Below are 15,644 nucleotides of genomic sequence, written 5' to 3'. Positions count from 1 at the left end.
GGAAGAGCGTTTGTAAACTACTTTCTCGTTATGAAAGTCATGAACATTGGATGTTCCTATTCCAGATGGTAACGCTGGTTGCCCCCAGGGTGCGCTGGGGCTATGGCTCCAGGTGATGCCTGGGGGAAGAGTGTGTACAGGATGGAGTCAGGAAGTGAATGCCCCTTGCACAGTCTCTGTTCATATCAACGTAGCTGGGCCAGTAAACAGGGACCTGAGGTGAGGCTCGCTAACCTAGAGGAGACCATTTGAAGTCTAGTCAAAATAGCAATCGCTCAAAGACAACCACTGCCCTCTGAAATTTGAACAGTGACAGGAATCAAAATTAATTGCGGACATTTAGGACGTTTTCTGATCCACACCAGTATCACATCAAAAGCGTTGTGTTTCTTACTCTAGGGGTACACGAGCATGTGTGTTTTTCACACAAAGGTTGTATTTGCTGCTTATGCTTTTCTTACTAACCATGTTCCACATATTTTGGCTGCCTCTGTATTCTGCTACCATTCCATAACCATGAGATGAGAGAATAGAAGAAATTATTCAGGAAGTGAGTCAGCCGTCATTTTGACAAAGTATACTTAAACGTCTTATGGGAGCTCCTTCACCCTCCAGAAGGAGACACAGACTGTGGACTTCTGATAGCAAAGTCACAGTTGTGGGGAATATAGCTTTTAGCAAGAGGAAAAGGCTGAGGCCTAGAGAAAAGAAGGCCAGGAGGAAGCAACGTGGGGTTTTTAGGAGAACAGGAAGTGTTTGAGAAGCACATGTGGGCAATGGATTTCGCTGGATTAGAAGTTCGGGGACAAACGTTCATATGAAAAATAACATGCACATTTATCTGTAATACAATCTCTGCATATATCCCCTGAAAATCCAAGTGGTTGAGGATTCTGTGGCGTGAGGCCTCAGTCATTTCTCTTTCCCTTAGGGACATAATTAATACTCATTACCACTAAAATAAAATAACTAATAAATACTTTTAAAGTACTCACTAGATATCTATATACAATGGCTTCAAGATAGAATATATCTCTTTGAAAGCACAGAATTCTTTTGTAAAAGGAGAATAATGAGGTTATTTTTCAAAAATTAAAAAAAGGGAAGATACATGCAAACTGTACTACATTTTTCTCTTATTACAAGTAGATTATGAATTCCTTTTATAAAATGTAGAAAGTACAGATTAACAAAACTACACCCAGGTTTTCCTACAAAACAAATTTGAATCACATCCTAAGCATACCATGAATATACTTACTTATCACTAACTGGTCTCCACAAAATCATTTTTTTTTCCAGTATATGAAATTTATTGTCAAATTGGTTTCCATACAACACCCAGTGATCATCCCAACAGGTGCCCTCCTCAATACCCATCACCCACCCTCCCCTCCCTCCCACCCCCCATCAGCCCTCAGTTTGTTCTCAGTTTTTAAGAGTCTCTTATGCTTTGGCTCTCTCCCACTCTAACCTCTTTTTTTTTTTTCCTTCCCCTCCCCCATGGGTTTCTGTTAAGTTTCTCAGGATCCACATAAGAGTGAAACCATACGGTATCTGTCTTTCTCTGTATGGCTTATTTCACTTAGCATCACACTCTCCAGTTCCATCCATGTTGCTACAAAGGGCCATATTTCATTCTTTCTCATTGCCACGTAGTATTCCATTGTGTATATAAACCACAATTTCTTTACCCATTCATCAGTTGATGGACATTTAGGCTCTTTCCATAATTTGGCTATTGTTGAGAGTGCTGCTATAAACATTGGGGTACAAGTGCCCCTATGCATCAGTTCTCCTGTATCCCTTGGGTAAATTCCTAGCAGTGCTATTGCTGGGTCATAGGGTAGGTCTATTTTTAATTTTCTGAGGAACCTCCACACTGCTTTCCACAAAATCATTTTTAATGATGGTTTACCATTCCATTTTATGAATATTCTATAATTTATATTATCAGTTATCAATGGTTGGATATTTGGCTTCCTTTTGCTCCCTCCTCTTCTTCATTTATTGCTTTTAGAACAAATAAGGCTGGTTTTTGATATTTCATTTTAAAAATTTTTCAAAGCTTCAAAGGAAAAACAAGGGAAAACACTATATCTCTATATACGTGGGTACATGATCTGTATGCATTAACAATGAAAAAATAAAATAAAAACTGCCCTTTAAAAAATTGCCATTGCCTTGGCCAAGAATTAAAACACTTAAAATGGGAATGCCTGAGTGGCACAGTCGGTCGAGCCTCTGACTTCAGCTCAGGTTATGATCTCGCAGTCCATGAATTCGAGCCCTGTGTCGGGCTCTGTGCTGAGAGTTCAGAGCCTGGAGCCTGTTTCAGATTCTGTGTCTCCCTCTCTCTCTCTGCCCCTCCCTGCTTGCTTGCTTTCCCTCTCAAAAAATAAATATTAAAAAATAATTTAAAAATACTTAAAATGATTACAAGAAGAAACGTAACCATTTCTTTTGGTTAAAATGCTAAAATCAATGTACGCAATTATCTAGTGGGGATGAAAGTTGCGTGTGACAAGAAATATCTGGTCTATGTGAAGATCTATCAAACATCTACAAAGGGAAAGAAGACTTGATTGACATCCTCAATTGACATCCCACATTCAGATTTATGTTATTAAGATAATAGATTACTTAGGGTAGAGAAGGAAGTGTCATGTTTTTTTCCAAATTCAGTCTGACAGGGAGGTGTTAGGCCTAAGAGCTTATAGGAAACCTTTAAAAATTAAACTTATTTTCATTTCTGCTTGAACAAAACATTATTTTGAAATACATCTCTTAGATGTTCAATTGTACAATGTACCTGCCTTCCACTAGTTTTTAAGTTTTATTTTATTTATTTTTGGGGGGAAGGGGCAAAGAAACAGAAGTGCAAGCAAGAATCATCCGCGCTGTCAGTACAGAGCCCCATGAGGGGCTCAGTCTCACGAACCGTAAAATCGTGACCTGAGCAGAAATCAAGAGTCAGACACTTAACCAGCTGAACTACCCAGGTGCCCCTGCCTTAAAATTATTTATTGACTTAGGGTATATCCCAAACTTGGTAGTTTCTTCATGGTCTAATGTTAATGAACTTTCATAAGTAAAATTTCTGACTCAGTAGGAAGCTGGGCTTCTAGAATATGAATTCAAACACTCTCTTTTTACTCGTCAGCCTATGGTGTTTACACATATGGGTACATCTGCTATTGCCCTAAGAGTGCATTACACCCTCCTACTTATCCTGCTCTCTCATTAGACAGGAAACTTCTTGAGGACTGGGACTTATCTTTCATGTCTTCGGGTCTTCATTTTGTTAAGTAAATTAATCGTCAAATTGCCTCTTTGTTGAGTTGGCAGGCGTACATCTTCAAATACATTTGGTAGAAAGGACACTGGCTTCTGGAAGAATATAAAACTATTCTAGGGGCACCTGGGTGGCTCAGTCGTTAAGTACACAAGCTGAAGCGTGTGACTTCAGCTCAGGTCATGATCTCGAGGTCTGTGAGTTCGAGCCTTGCGTCGGGCTCTGGGCTGATGGCTCAGAACCTGGAGCCTGCTTCTGATTCTGTGTCTCCCTCTCTCTCTGCCCCTCCCCGTTCATGCTCTGTTTCTCTGTCCCAAAAATAAATAAACGTTAAAAAAAATAAAAAAAAAAATAAAACTATTCTAAATGTTCTGTTTTGTACTTTATCACCACTTATTTATCTGTTCTCAAGTACTCATGGCTAAGGCATTTTAGGCAAGAAAATAAAACATGACGTGACAATGAAAACAGCTTGAGATTAAACTGACCCTCACACTTATCCCATGAAAAATAAAACTGAGCTGTCCGTATTTGATCTAGTTATTGAAATGGATGACAGATAATCCCACAGTAAGATGATACTAACAAATAAATTTTAGGCTTCCATGTTGAGGTGGGAAGATTTTCTATATTTCTCTCAATCTCCTTTCTGGTGTTTTTAGAACTCATCTTCTATATTTGGGTCCATAAAGTTGGGAAGTTCAATGACCCTGAAGAATAAATGAGCAAATAATAAAGTGAATGTGAGACTTGGTAGACTATAATTGAAACCCTTTTTTCTTCTAAACATAAGAATTACTTTTACTCACATTTTCCTTTAGACACAAGCAGACTATTAAACTGTACTTGAACTCCTTGTTTTAAAACATATATCACTACTATCCACATCAGGCTCTTTGCTAAGAAGTCTGTACTGTGCCAATAGCAAAGATGATACGCAGGACAGGGTTGAATATCAAAATGTGTCTCTTTGTTGACAACATTTTGTGCAGGTTGAGTCACTCATACAAAAGGAAATTATTTACTTCATTTCTATTTATTTACAATATCTTAGAAATGATTTGATGGCAAGCCATTGTCACTAAAAGAGAAAGAGTGACATCTGGTGGAATAACTTAAATTTATCCCAAAGTCCTGTCCTTAACATTTCTACTCTCTCGAAAAAAGTGTTTAAAATACACGTTCTCTTCCTGGAGAACAAATGTGTCTCTATGATGGGAACTGGCACCTGCTCTGTATCTTGATATGATTTTATGGTACCAATACCAGTAACAAATTCCCTTCTGAAAATAAAAATATGGTGATTCCTCAGTAGCTGTCCATAACAATAAATCTTTAAAAAAAAAAAAAGAAGAAAGAAAAAAAAAACTGATTATAAGAATTTGAATCCTCTACCCTTCTAGCTATTTGAACAATGCAACCTGAAAGCAGCAAGCTATAAGCTATGTACAAAAGTATATAAACATGCTCATATATATGTATGTATATTATATTTTTATATACAGATCTTCCTTAATGATGAGGTTTTGTCCCAATAAACTCACGGTAAGTTGACAAAGCACTTAATACACCTAACCTATTGAACATTACAGCTTAGCCTAGCTTCGGGTTTAGATGCTCAGAACATTTACATTAGCCTAGAGTCAGACAAAATCATCCAACACAAAGCCTGTTTTATAATAAAGTGCTGAATGTCTCATGTAATTTACTGAATACTACACTGAAAGTATAAAACAGAATGGGTCATATGGGTACAGAATGTAAGTACATTGCAAGTATTTACATTGTAAGTACATTGTTGTTTATCCTTGTGATCACACATATGACTGGGAACTGCAGCTAGCCTCTGTCCTGCATCACAGAAGAGTATTGTACCACATTTTGGTAGCCCAGGAAAAGATCCAAATTTGAAACTTGAAGCATGATTTGTACTGAATGCATATTTCTTTCTCACTATCGTAAAGTTGAAAATTTATAAGTCAAACCATTGTAAGGCAGGGACCATCTATATGATATATTTAGTATAATTATATATGTGTAATATATAAACATAATTGTGAGTAAAGGCAATATGGAGGAAAGTGCAATATGATTTTATAATGTTCAAGAGGGGTTGACCCAGACCATCATAAATTTATAGGTCTTTACATGCCTGTGGAGCATATAATTTTTTAATTAAATAATAAATGAATGTGAATAGTGAACCACAAAATAGCCATAAATCACAATGTCCAACACCATACAGCAGCCACAAAGGGTTAATGTTTCCATGATTATTAATTGTACTAGATGTCCTGGAATGTGAGTTGTTTGCAGGCATTGTGTACTACAAATTAAAGCCAATGGTCTCTGTAGGTTACATGGAGTGCAATCTTGAGAGATAGTCACAGTCTTAGACTTCGATTCCCACAGACCTGGGTTAAAATCCTGGTTCCACTAGCTGTATAAATTGAACAAGTTACATAATTTCTCTGTATCTTATGATCTCAACCAGAAAAATGGGGACAAATATCAATGGAGTTGTGGGTATTAATTGAAAAATATACGTAATACATTTCAGCAGGGTGACTAGAAAACAGTACTTATTTGTCATTGGTATGGTTAGTCTATTAACCCCTTTGTGTTTCACATATTTAACTGTAATATACTGTGTGACATAATATGTTATATTACAAATTTATTGTTGTGTAAAAGTTTCTTGGAGGGTACTGTTTTATGTTAATAAGAAATGTCAGAACTACACAGTATTTGAGAGCTTGGAGTCGAGAAAAGGGAACTTGGAGCAGACAGATAATGCAGAGGATATTAATAGTAAATTATTCTCAAACAGATAAGATACCTCATTCATAAAATAAAAAACAGAATGCTATAAGAACAGAATTTTTAAAGAATGAGGAATAGCTCTTTGGAATTCAAAATACAGTAATGGAAATAAACATTTTGATAGACTAACTGAATGATAAAATTGTGGAACATTCCAGAATATAGAAAAAAATTCAAAGAAACGAACAATAAAAAAGACAACATAAGAAAAATAGAAGATGCAGGTACAACATTTGACTAATAAAAGTTCTAGAAAGGAAATGAAAAAACAGACATCCAAAATTTGTTTTCAAAAAACTAATGAAGAACATAAAAATTTCCCAGGATTAAAGGCCAGTTGAAGTTGCTAAAGTCTCCCATACAATGAATTTAAAAATTTGCACATTAATGTATATCATTGAGAAATTTCAGACTAATAAGAATAGAGAGAATTTATTGAAAAATTATCAGAAGGAAAACCAACAAACAAATTTAGAATATACACAGACTTCTTAACAATAGTTGTTGAAATTAGAAAACAATAGTGTAATACATGCCTTGTTATGTACAAGGAAACCAACCCCCTAAGGCAATCAGCAGATTTCTCAGAAGAAACTTTGCAAACAAGGCTAGAGTACCATGACATATTCAAAGTGCTGAAAAGAAAAAAGCTTACAATCAAGAATACTCTATCCAGCAAGGTTATCATTCATATTTGAAAGAGAAATAAAAAGTTTCCAAGACAAGCAAAAGCTAAAAGAGTTCATCACTATGAAACTGCCCTTAGAAACAATAGTGAAGGGATTTTGTTAAGCTAAAAAAAAATGGCACTCATTAATAATAAGAAAGCACACAAAAGTAAAAAAAAATCTCACTGGAAAGGTAAATATATAGTAAAGGTTGTGGATTAATTACTTATAAAGGTACTAAGAAAGTCAAAAGACATAAGTAGTAAAACCGACTAAAACTACAATAACTAGTGAAGAGATACATAAAATAAAAAGACATAGAAAGTGACATCAGAAAAATAAAATATGAGCAGGTGAGTAAAAATATAGAGGTATGGAATATATATAAACTTAAGTTTCTATCAACTTAAAATAGACTATTGTAAACATAGAATGAAAAATGTGAACTTCACCATAACCACAAAGAAAAAATTTATAGTAAATACACAAAAGAAAATGTGAAAGTAATCTAAACATAACACAAAAAAATCATCAAACCACAAAGGAAGAGAGAAAGAGAAAAATAAAGGAACACAGAGAAACTATAAAAACAACCAGAAAACAATTAACAAAATGACGGTCAATACATATCTATTAATAATTACTCTAAAAATAGAGTAAATTCTCCAATCAAAAGACATAGAGTGGCTGAATAGCTTCAAAAAAATGGGACACATCTATATACTCTCTACAACACACTCACTTCAGGAGCAAGGATACAAACAGACTAAAAGTGAAGGGATGGAAAAAAATATTTCATGCAATGGAAATGAAAAGAAAGCTGGTGTAGCTGTATTCATATCAGACAAAGTAGACTTTAAAACAAAGACTGTAATAAGAGACAAAGAGGGACAGTGCATAACGATAAAGGGATCAATCCAGCAAGAAGATATAGCATTTACAAATATATATGCCCCCAACATAGAGCACCAAAATATATAAAGCAAATATTAACAGACCTAGTGGGAGAAATTGACAGCAATTCAAACATTTGTTTTGCCACAGTGGTATAAAACTAGATATAAATAAGAAGAAGAAAAGTGGAAAAAGTACAAATACATGAAGATTAAACAACCTGTTCCTGAACAACTACTGGGTCATAAAATAAATCAAGGGAGAAATAAAAAAATTACCTAAGACAGATGAAAAGAGAAATGCAACGTATCAAAATCCATGAGATGCAGCAAAAGCTGTTATAAAAGAGAAGTTCATAGCAATACAAACCTACTCAAGAAATGAGAGAAATCTCAAATAACTTCACATTGGAACTGAAAAAAGAGAATAAGAAAGTCCAACTTTAGTAGAAGGAAGAAAAGAATAAAGATCAAAACAAAAATAAATAAAATAGAGACAAAAAACAGAATAGAAATGATCAATGAGACTAAGAGCTGTTTCTTCGAGAAGATAAAGTTTGACAAACATCTACCGAGAAAAAAGAGAGTTCCAATAAATGAAATCAGAAATGAGATAGCAGTTACAATTCATACCACAGAAATATAAATGATCATGAGACTACTAGGAATATGCCAACAAATTGAACAATCTAAAAGATGTGAACAGATTTGTAGAAATTTAAATCTTCTCAGAGTAAATCATGAGGAGATAGAAAATCTGAATAAACAAATTACTCATAAGGAGATTGGATCAGTAATCAAACATGTCCCAACAAACAAAATCCAGGATCAGATGGCTTCTCACTGGTAAGTTCTACCAAACATTCCAGGACGATTTAATATAGCTACCCTTCTCAAACTCTTCCAAAACATTGAAGAGGAGAGAAGTATCCAAACTCATTTTATAAGGCCAGCCTTACCCTGGTACCAGAAATAGACAAGGACCAAGGACAAGCTGAAAGCTTTTGTTTGAAATCAGGAACAAGACAAGGATGCCCATTATTCCCATTTTCATTCAACTTAACATTGGATGTCCCAGCCACAGCAATTAGGCAGGAAAAAGAAATAAAAGGCATACAAATTGGAAATAAAGAAGTAAAACTGTCACTATTTGCAGATAAAATAATACTATATACATAAAACCCAAACTTTGCCAAAAATCTGTTAGAACTCATAGATAAAATCAGTAAATTTGCAGGATACAAAGTTAGTAACAAAAATCTGTTGCATTTGGGGGCGCCTGGGTGGCGCAGTCGGTTAAGCGTCCGACTTCAGCCAGGTCACGATCTCGCGGTCCGTGAGTTCGAGCCCCGCGTCGGGCTCTGGGCTGATGGCTCGGAGCCTGGAGCCTGTTTCCGATTCTGTGTCTCCCTCTCTCTCTGCCCCTCCCCCGTTCATGCTCTGTCTCTCTCTGTCCCAAAAATAAAAAAAAAAAATAAAATAAAAAAATCTGTTGCATTTCTAGAAGTAAAAACAAACTACTAGAAAGAGAAACCAAGAAAACAATTCTATTTCAATTGTATCCAAAAAAGTAAAATACCTAGGAATTAAATTTAACTAAGGAGATAAAAGATCTATACACTGAAAACTGTAAGACATTGATGAAAAAAATTGGAGACACAAATGGAAAGATATTCCATACTTATGAATTTGAAGAATTAATATTGTTAAAATGTCTCTACTATCTGGGGCACCTGTGTGGCTCAGTTGGTTAAGTGTCTGACTTCAGCTCAGGTCATGATCTCATGGTTTGTGGGTTCGAACCCTGCATTGGGCTCTGTGCTGAACACTCACTCAGAGCCTGGAGCCTGCTTTGGATTCTGTGTCTCCTTCTCTCTCTGCCCCTCCCCACCTCGTGCTCCGTTTATCAAAAGTAAATAAATTTTTTAAAAATGTCCATACTATCCAAAACAATCTACAGATTCAATATAATCTGTGTCAAAAATCCAATCGCATTTTTCACAGAACTAGAACAGATAACTTTGTAAGGAACCACAAAAGACCCTGAATTGTCTAAACCGTCCTCAGAAGGAGGATCTCAGATGTATCACTCTCTTCGATTTCAAATTATACTATGAAGGTGTAGTAATCAAAACAGTATGGCATAAAAACAGACACAGAGCTGCTCTATTCCACAGAGCAGTGGAACAGAATAAAGAGGCCAGAAATAAATGCACATACATACGGCCAGCTGATTCACTACAAAAGATGCAAAGATATACAATGGTGACAGGATAGTCTTTTCAGTATATGGTGCTGGGTAAACTGGACAGCTACATGCAAAAAGAAGAAAGCAGGCTGGAAGGACAGAAGAAATTGGACCACTATTTTACACCATATACATAAATTAGGACTCAAAATGGATTAAAGATTTGAATGTAAGATCTCAAATCATAAAATCCCAGGAAGAAAATATAGGTGATAAACTCCTTAACATTGATCTTAGCAATTGTTTTTGGACCTGACTCCAAAGGCAAGGAAAACAAAAGCAAAGCTAAGCTATTGGGAGTTTATCAAACTAAAAACCTTCTGTACAGCGAAGGAAACAGTCAACAAAATGAAAGGGCAACCTGATCAATGGGAGAAGATATTTGTCAATCATATACCCAAGAAGGGGTTAATATCCAAACTATATAAAAAACTCACACAAGAAAATCCAATTAAAGAATGGGCAGAAGAGGGGCACCTGGGTGGCTCAGCTGGTTAAGCATCAGACTCCTGGTTTCAGCTTAGGTCATCATCTCATGGTTCATGAGTTCGAGGCCCAAGAGGGTCTCTGTGCTGTCAGTGAGGAGCCTGCTTAGCATTCCCTCCTGCATTCTTTCTCCACCCCTGCCCCGCTCACTCACACTCTCATTCTTTCTCAAAATAAATAAATAAACATTAAAAAATAAAAGAATGGGCAGGGGATCTAAATACACATTTTCCAAAGTAAACATACAGATGGCCAACAGGCACATGAAAAGATGTTCAACATCACTAAGTATCAGGGAAATTCAAATACAAACCACAAGGAGATATTATCTTACCTCTCAGAATGGCTACTACAAAATAGACAAAAGATAACGGTGAGAATGCTAAGAAACAGGAATCCTTGTGCACTATTGGTGGGAATACAAACTGGTGCAGTCACTATGAAAAACAGTATGGAGTTTCCTTAAACAATTAAAAATAGAGATACTATATAATTCAGTAATTTCACTACTGGGTACCTATCTGAAGAAAATGAAAACACTAATTTGGAAATATATGTACATCCCTATGTTCATTGTAGCATTTTTTACAATAGCCATGATATGGAAGCAACCTACGTGTACAATAGATGAATGGATAAAGAATATGTGCTGTGTGTGTGTGTGTGTGTGTGTGTGTATAATGTGGTGTGTGTGTGTATATGTGTATGTGAGTGTGTGTGTATATATATATAAATATATATATACTATATACTATATACTATATACTATATACTATATACTATGATGGAAGACTACTCAGTCATAAAAAGAACAAAATCTTGCCATTTGTGACAATACTTTCTGGGTCTTTTTTTTTATGTTTATTCATTTATTTTGAAAAAGTGAGAGCATGTGCAGGCAAGGGATGGGGAGAAAGAGAATCCCAAGCAGGTTCTATGCTATCATCACAGAACCTGCTGCAGGGCTCGATCTCACGAACCTCGAGATCATGACCTAAGCCAAAACCAAGAGTCTGATGCTTAGCCAACTAAGCCACCCAGACACGCTGAGGGTGTTTCTTTTAAAAAGCAGAGTATGCATGATATTTTGAAATGGAGAGGCATACCAGAAGAATAAATGAAAATAGTCCTAAGAGGCTTACTTCTAGTGAGCAAGTATTAATGTGGGGTGTGGGAAGATAACTGTAGCTTGTTTGTAATTATGTGCTTTATAGTATATTTTTCTCTGTACACTGTGTGTGTGTGCATGTGTGTGTATTACTGTGATAACTATTTTGTTTTAATTTTTATTTTATTTTTTTTCAATTCTTTTTTTTATTACTTTTTATTTATTTAATTTACATCCAAATTAGTTAGCATATATTGCAACAATGATTTCAGGAGCAGATTTCTTATTTCCTCTTACCCATTTAGCCCATCCCCCCTCCCACAACCCCTCCAGGAACCCTCTGTTTGTTCTCCATGTTTAAGAGTCTCTTCTGTTTTGTCCCCCTCCCTGTTTTTATATGATTTTTGCTTCCTTTGCCTTATGTTCATCTGTTCTGTGTCTTAAAGTCCTCATATGTGTGAAGTCATATATTTGTCTTTCTCTGACTAATTTCACTTAGCATAATACCTTCTAGTTCCATCCACGTACTTGCAAATGGCGAGATTTCATTCTGTTTGATTGCCAAATAGTACTCCATTGTGTATATATACCACATCTTTATCCATTCATCCATCAATGGACATTTGGGCTCTTTCCACACTTTGATTATTGTCGATAGTGCTGCTATAAACATGGGGGTGCATGTGTCCCTTTGAAACAGCATACCTGTATCCCTTGGATAAATACCTAGTAGTGCAATTGCTGGGTCGGAGGGTAGTTCTATTTTTAATTTTGTGAGGAAACTCCATACTGTTTTCCAGAGTGGCTGTACCAGCTTGCATTCCCACCAACAATGCAAAAGAGATCCTCTTTCTCCGCATCCTCACCAACATCTTTTGTTGCCTGAGTTGTTAATGTTAGCCATTCTGACAGGTGTGAGGTGGTATCTCATTGTGGTTTTGATTTGTATTTCCCTGATGATAAGTGATGTTGAGCATTTTTTCATGTGTCAGTTGGCCATCTGGATGTCTTCTTTGGAAAAGTGTTTATTCATGTCTTTACCCATTTCTTCACTGGATTATTTGTTTTTTGGGTGTTGAGTTTGCAGAGTTCTTTGTAGATGTTGGATACTAGCCCTTTATCTGATATGTCATTTGCAAATATCTTCTCCCATTCTGTCGGTTGCCTTTTAGTTTTGCTGATTGTTTCCTTCACTGTGCAGAAGCTTTTTATTTTGATGAGGTCCCAGTAGTTAATTTTTGCTTTTGTTTCCCTTGCCTCCAGAGATGTGCTGAGTAAGAAGTTGCTGCGGCCAAGATCAAAGAGGTTTTTGCCTGCTTTCTCCTTGAGGATTTTGATGGATAACTATTTATTTTTAAACAAAATTTCTTTCTTGGGGCACCTAGGTGGCTCAGTCATTTAAGCGTCTGACTCTTGGTTTCAGCTCAGGTCATGATCTCACAGTGGTTAGATCGAGCAGAGTCGGGCTCTGTGCTTGGGATTCTCTCTCCCTCTCTCTCTGCCACTCCCCTGCTCAGGCGTGCTTTCTCTGTCTCTGTGTGTGTGTGTGTGTCTCTCTCTGTCTCTCTCTCTCAAATAAATAAATGAACTTTAAAAAACAAAAAGAACATTTATTTCTCATGCTGACCTGACATCTGCCTTCTTACCTTCTGGTCCTAATTACAGTCTCCAGAAGAAAATAATAATAATAATAATAATAATAATAATAGTCTCTCTTCACCGTGACTATCTTTCAAGTACTTTAAACCAGAGCTCGTGTTCTTCCTACAGTTTTTTTATAAGATAAGGGTAAAATTGCTCAGGTCATTCAACCACACCTCACATGAAATCATTCCTTTCCCTCATCTGATTGTTTTCCTCTGTACTCAAGAGAGTGGTGTCCAGAACCAAGGCTGATACTCTGGATATAGTCTAGCTAATTTACAGCAACGCTATCACTACTTTCATTCTGTATATTTTGATCCATTAAGGCAACAAAGATCACATTAACTTTCTTAGAAGTTAAACTGCATTAATGCTTCATATTGAAATCTTAGAGCCTTTTCCACACGTGTGATTTTTAAGTCACCTGTCCTATATTTGCATCTGTGTGGTTTTCATTTTCGTGGAGGACCTTACATTTCTATCTATTAACGTGTGACTTATTAAAGTCCCCGTATTGTCCAACTGAAAAGAAAATATATTTGGCTTTTCATTTACTCACAGAAAATATTAGCTATTTCTTCCAAATCTGTGCCCTCATATATTTGATAACTGTTCTTTCATTCAGGTCTTGAGTAAAACTGACGAACCCCAGCCAAGCTCAGAAGACCAAGCCCTTCAGCCACCAGAACGTGCGTTTCAGGTTAACAGCCATCTATTAATCAGCCTTACATTACAAGTTGTCTGCCCATTGGAAGTTCATCAGATCTAACCAAGCACCAGATACTTCAAGTACACGACAGTCCTCTCTATCTTAGCCATTTATTAGCCAGGTCATTAAAAAGATAAATTAATACAATTAAATCTATTATTCCTTTTTCTGAACGTGCATTATTATGAGATAGGTAAAAGCGGCTATGATCCTTCCTACTTCAGCAGGTATTCAGAACAGAGACATCATTTGACTTATCTAAGATTTCATAGTGACAGACCTGGGCCCGGATTTTGATTGGGGCTCCTGACGTATAGCCCTATTCTCTGGAAGTTGGCCAGTGCCTTGGGATATAGTATGATGGTGGTCGCTGTTATCTTAGCATCAGGTTTTAAGCCTAAAATTTAGCTTTACTTTTCTAGCCTGAAATCGCACCCAGATACGAAATAGTTCAGTCCTGGAGGTCATGCCATCGATATTCAAATTATAATGGGCCGGCCCTGCCCCCAACAGACCCAGCTCTTCCTGACAAGTGACTGAGGATACAGCTTTAAGCCTTTAAATATTCCTAGGCAAAGAGTCTGTGCTTTGACATTTGCATTTGTCTCATTATGTTTGATTGGCATATTGAGATCCATAAGCTTGTGGTTAATATATTGCCAAGGATTCTTAATTAAGCTGGTTGTGCAAAAAAGGCATCAGAGTCTCCTGAGAAATGTATAATCTTTGCCAGTCATTCACTCTGAATTTGCCTCACTGCCCCGGTGGCGTAGCAGTAGCACCACAGGGAGAATTGGAGCCTTGACATAACAACCGCGGGCTTTCATAACCTGGTGCTGCCATTTGAGTTGGGAGGAAAGGGAGGCTGTTACCACAGAGACTGGGGGGCAAGCAGGATCTCTAAGTCTGTGGTCCCAGTAGAGGCATGAAGCAGCACAAAATCTGGGACAGGCAAACTGCCAGTCGTCACACTCCAAGGAATTATTAAACATTAATGTGTGCACTTTCTCCTTACTTTTTCTTCCCGGTCTTTTCATGAAATTGATCGTTTGGGAAGCCAAAGCAGGAAAACAAACCTCTCCTGAACCAAAACCACCTGTAAACACCTCCCAGCCCCCCTACCCCCTGTGTGCTGTGAGGTAGTGGGTCTCAAAGTCTGTCGCCAGACCAACAGGATCTGTATATCCTGACAACCTAGAAATGCAGATTCTCAGGTCTCAAACAGTCCTGTTTAATCAGAAGCTTTGACAAGCAAAATGGGATCCAAAGGTACAAATTTACAGTTATAAAATACACAAATCATGGGGATGTCATGTACAGCATGATGACTATAGTTGATAACACTGTATTGCATATTTGAAAGCTGCTATGAGGCGATCTTAAATATCCTCATTAGAAGAAAAAAATTGTAACTATGAACGGTGACAGATGTTAACTAAACATGGTGGCGATCATTTCACAATAAATATAAATCCTACCATTACGTAGTATACCTGAAGCTACTACATTATGTATCAACTATATTCAGTAAAAAACAAAACAAACAACAACAACAAAAAAAAACAAGCAAACAAACAAAACAAGCCATCCACATTATTCTGATGTGCTTCAGTTTGAGAACCGCTGCTATAAAGGAACCACTCGGATTTTCGAAGGTCGGAACCTTTCAAACGAGATGATTCTGAGCAAAGCAAGGACAACTCTTGGGGAATCCCAGTCTGAGGCTACTCCCTGGCTCACTTTTTCCCATTATGCCTGCTTGGATGTCAC

This window comes from Neofelis nebulosa, chromosome 14 (assembly GCF_028018385.1).
Source record: "Neofelis nebulosa isolate mNeoNeb1 chromosome 14, mNeoNeb1.pri, whole genome shotgun sequence".
Taxonomy (NCBI): domain Eukaryota; kingdom Metazoa; phylum Chordata; class Mammalia; order Carnivora; family Felidae; genus Neofelis; species Neofelis nebulosa.
Note: the sequence above shows the minus strand (reverse complement) of the source record.